Below are 5,389 nucleotides of genomic sequence, written 5' to 3'. Positions count from 1 at the left end.
CCCGCGGGCGGCGGGGCACCCAGGCGGCGGGGCGCGGGCGCGATGGGCTCCGAGGGCCCGCCCTGGGCTCGGCGGGCCTCAGCGGCGGTAGCGGCGGCTGCGGTGCCACTTGGCGCCTTAGGATTGGCCGAGAGGCGGCGGCACGGGCTGTCCGGCACGGACCGGACACGTCCGGCGCGCGGAGAGACGAGGGGGACTAGGGTTAGGGTAGGAATGACCCGGGATTTTCGGGGAAGAGACCTTTTTATAGGTAGGAGGAGCTAGGAGGCTCCAAATGAAGTGTGATTTTCGGCCACGCGATCGTGATCGAACACTCTAAATGACGGAGAGGGTTTTGGTGGGTTTTGGGCCACTTTGGAGAGATGTTGGGCCGCAACACACACGAGGCCTTCTCGGTCCCTCGGTTAACCGTTGGAGCATCAAACGAAGTCCAAATGGTACGAAACTTGACAGGCGGTCTACCGGTAGTAAACCAAGGCCGCTTGGCAAGTCTCGGTCCAATCCAGAAATGTTTAACCCCCACACACGAGAAGAAGGTAGAAAGGGCCACCAGAGGAGATAGGAGCGCCGGAATGCAAAACGGACAACGGGAAAAATGCTCGGATGCATGAGACAAACACGTATGCAAATGAAATGCACATGATGACATGATATGCAATGCATGACACGCAAGCAGTGACAAGGCAACAACAGCGAATAACTGGACGACACCTGGCACATCGGTCTCGGGGCGCTACAACACTCCACCACTACGAGAGGATCTCGTCCCGAGATCTAGAATGGCACCGGAGGGACAACAAAAGAGAAAGAGGAGAGGTAAAACTAAGTTGCTTCTTTGACAAACGAGTGAAACCAAAGAACCTTGAGAAAGGTTAAGTCATTTCGAGAAAAGAATACAATGGAGATGAACAAAGTTGAAAGCACTCCGTTAAGAAAGAGGAAAAAGAAAGAACCGATACGGGTAGCACTTCAGTTGAAAAGGGATGAAGCCTTGATAAAATGAAAGAGCTTGAGCAAAAGGGACATAACACTCCGGTTTAAAAGGATAAGCACGAACAGAACATGGTCCTGACAATCCGAGAAGATGGGTTGAGGAGAGCAACATCACAATGCCTCCGGAACACAAGAATAGAAGATAGATAATTGAAATAAAAGAACGGAGAAGAAAATGCCATCTTATGTCACAAAAGAGCTTGAAAGGCATCTTTAGGAGAAGGGTCGAACGGAGTTGTTGGAACACCAACAACGAAAAGAATAAGCTTGATATGGTCTTATGGAATACATCTCAAATTATGAGGTGACAACCAGCCACTTACGGGAAAAGAATTGGATTGGTATGAACAAGGAGACGAGAAAGCTATTACACCGGGAGGATAGATGAAGAAATTGGATCATTTATAAGCACCATAAATAGCAACCATCCTTAGGGAAGGCTTAAGGTGAAATATAACCCAAGATAATTCCAATGACGAGATTGATGGATTTAAAATATCTCATTGATGACAACATGTGAATCATGAAACATGAATTCAAATTATCAAGAATGACATAATGCCACCTCTATAGATACGGAAGTAAGAATTGTAGTCCGGATTGCAAGATGAAGAAAACTTGATCCCTCCGAAAAGAAACTTGATGAACACTTCGAGAAGGAATTAAATCCTTGATGAACCACCATGTGCAACCTTCATGAAGTACTCCGGTAACAAAAGAATAAAAAGAAAGAGAAATTGAAAACACAAGGTGAATCCTTGCCATGATTTAGATGGATCTCCGTGATAATTAGAGCTTGGAACTCCGGGAAAGAAAAGATAAAGCATCTCGAACTGAGAATATGATATCATGAACCACTCCGGAAAAAGGAATTAATCACTTGGATGGAACAAGAATAAGAATTATGTTATGCGTATCCTTCAACAATTTAAATTGATGACGAGCAAACGGATTTGGCACACTACTTATTCTCGTTGGAAGGATTTAGAGAGATATCGATAACTTGATAAGGTCTTCAACGAAACACCGGTAGGATTGAAAAGAATGAAAGAATTGATATGATAATGAAGGAAGAAGAATCTTGATCAAACCACCGTAAGAACATAAAATGAACGAAGAGAAGATAAAGAAACACCGGGAAGAATTATAAAATGAACGAAGATGCTTGAGAGGATTTAGATTCATGAGAACGAAGTGATCATGAGCCGATTAGAGATCACTTGAACGAAGCACCGGTAAGATCGGAGAATGATAACTGAAAGCTGAGAATGAATAAATCTTCAATGATGGGCTCCGGATAATCAAACTGAACAGAATCTTGAATTACTCCGGATAGGTGGAAAGAATTCTGACGATCAAAACCAATTATGAGAGGATGGGCTCGAACTAGAATCATGAATCTCTGAGAGAACGGATAAGATATGGAGGTAAAACTCTTCTTCGGTCTTCAAAATCCGAGAATGACGACGAGAAACACCATCAAGAATCGTTTAGGCACTCCGGAAGAATCAAAAGCGAAGAGATTGAGCCAACAATGAAAAGAATTCGACAGATCTTGGAGAAAAACATAAGACTTAAGATAAATCATTCTTACGTCAAACTTTAGAAGATTTGAGAATAACTCCGGCAGAATAAGAAGAGTCAGCTAAGATCCTGGGAAAAGACCTGTGGGTTAGGGCCCACTCAAAAGAAACACCGTAGAACGATTTAAAATAGAGGTTGGACCGGTTGAATTAAATGACTTGAATGAGATAACATCCTCGAAAGAGCTTGAACGAATGTAGAGTGGAAACACGAATCTTCAAGATATCTTGAACACTCTGGAACAATAAATAGCGAGAAGTGGATGATAATGAGGTGCACCGATAAGAAAAGGTATTTGAAACGAGGAAAAAGGGAAATGATCAACACCAAAAGCTTTAATTGGTTCCATCGGAGAAGAAAGAAAGCCGAGAATGATGAGCTTGAAGCTCGATTAGAATCTTCATGAGAATCGCCGGATAAGAACATTGACGGAAAAGGAATGAAGAGGCCTCGCATCAATAAGATGGATACTCGATTAAGAAATCTGAGTCCTTGAAGAAAAAGGGTGGGTGGGTGGGAAAAACAAAGACAACTTGGGATGGATGAAACGAACAACGTTGAGAAAGCTGAGATTGAATCTTGCGGATGTTGAAAATGAACGGATCCGCTTGAAGAGAAAAAAATACATCGGTTGAACATAATTGACATGACAAACTCGATGATCGAGAAGGATTAGTATTCGCATCGGAGTATGAGAACACCATTTGGGGAAGGTATGGAATCAACACTTGACATCGAAGCAACTCAAATACCACAACTCAAAACAAAACAAAGGATTGGCTTGCAAAATAAGCCAGAACAAACATATGATAGAGATTTCGTCCGAAGTTTTCATGGTGGGGCCTACACGGGCTTGATCGTACAGCACCATCATGTACAAGGCAGTGCACATGACATACGAAGCGTCCCCGAGTCGGCATAGCCAAGGACTCTTTGAGACACAACGAGACCACTGTAAAACCAACCGTGGATAGGCGGACCACTAGACGTCGAACCCCAATTTCAAATCATACATTTGTCGGAAAGATATCCTAAGAGCTACTTGATTTCCCACTTATAAACTCCCGAAATTTTCCAGTTATGCAATCAGGTGTTGGGGATACAGGGGAAGCATAATATATCACCCAAAACTAGCAAATCCTACATCCAGCTGTATCCATCCTTCAACACATAACCAAGAAACCTTCGGAAATCATCTACCCCAACCTTCGAAAAGCATCCGTTATACGAGTTATCGCAATACTCCCGAACTCCCGCCCCAGTACTGGGTGGCGTCGAGGTTATCTCACCAACAACTGCATAAAAGAGATTTTCGATGTCGGCGAACTAAACTCAGGTATTCCAGAACTGCAACGAGTTAAACATGCTACAGCACTCCAACAAGACAACAAAATACATGGCAGGGATCCATTCATGATGCTTAACAAAAGATGAACACTGAGCTACGGCCAATTCATCCATTAACAGGTTCAAACAAGCATGGCAAAAGAGCAATTGGTAAATAGGTTTCAGACTTGGTGAAATTAACACTTGTCTGGAATTTCAGATCAGGTAGCACACTTTGGAGCATGAAAACTAGATGCTATAGGAACTTAACATGGCAAAGTAAAGCATGGAATGAAGCTACTCAAAGCACTTAACAAAAGTCCCTTAGTGACCTTGAGCCAAAAGGGGTCAGAAAATACAATTGCAAGCATGTGAACATGGCAAAAACATAATTAGGTTACAGACTTAGTGAAAAGTTGGAGCATGCAAATCTGTTAACGAGTAGGCATGTATACGAGCTCGATGCACTCACTACAGAGCAAGGCATGACAATCTAAGCATACACCCAACAAGAATACATATTATACAAGCTAGACATGGCAAGAACAACAACATAGCATGCACGGATCAACAACAACATCCTCGGCAAAATCGCTAACAAGTAGACAATCTGCCCAGATTCACGAAATAGCAAAAGTAGAGCTTGATTGACTCAAGCTAGGGTGCTCCATAAATGCAAACAAAGACATGGATGGATAGAGCACTACAAGATTAACAAATCATCTTTACTGATCATCCTCAAAAGAGGCACGGATCACTAGGAAACAACATGAACATATGGCATATTGATAAGAACATATCAAGGACTTAGTGGAATTGCTAAGTCCCTGAAATCAGCATTAACGAATGCACTGCTTTGAAAGCTTGTGCTAGTCACCACACATGTCACAAAAATACATGGATAGCACCTCTGTAAAAATGGCAAAGCATATAACAAAACACATGTAGAGCTCAGGGGCATATCATGCACACAAATCATGGCAAAAATGACAAATAGCTATTTGATGCAGCAGATCTGACAATTAACTCAAACAGCTCTCTTCCAACAGCATTTCGGGCATCAAGATGAGCTCAAATGAAAATGATGCAATGAGATGAAATGATGTACTCTCAGAGGCGAACATTTTGATATGCTACACGCATGAATCGGAGCTACAGATGCAAAGTTACAACATGATGAACATGAGCATTTGAAACATGGAAATCGCAGGGACTTAGTAGAAAACGACCTCGGGTGAACAATGGTCAACGGGGCAGTTCACGAGGATGGCCGGCTCGTCGGCGAAGGTCACCGGAGATGGCAGGGGCGGCGCCGGCGAGGCAGATCCGGGGCGGATCTCGCCAGATCCGGGCGCGGACGCCGAGGAACGGGGCCGGACGGCGAGCGTGGCGAGGCGATGGGTAGCGGCGAGGTGCGGGCACCGGTGAGATGGCGCGGCGGCGCGGTGAACTGCCTGTGGCGGCGCCGGACGCCAGGAAGGAGGCG

The sequence above is a fragment of the Triticum aestivum genome, chromosome 4A, assembly GCF_018294505.1.
Source record: "Triticum aestivum cultivar Chinese Spring chromosome 4A, IWGSC CS RefSeq v2.1, whole genome shotgun sequence".
NCBI lineage: Eukaryota > Viridiplantae > Streptophyta > Magnoliopsida > Poales > Poaceae > Triticum > Triticum aestivum.
Note: the sequence above shows the minus strand (reverse complement) of the source record.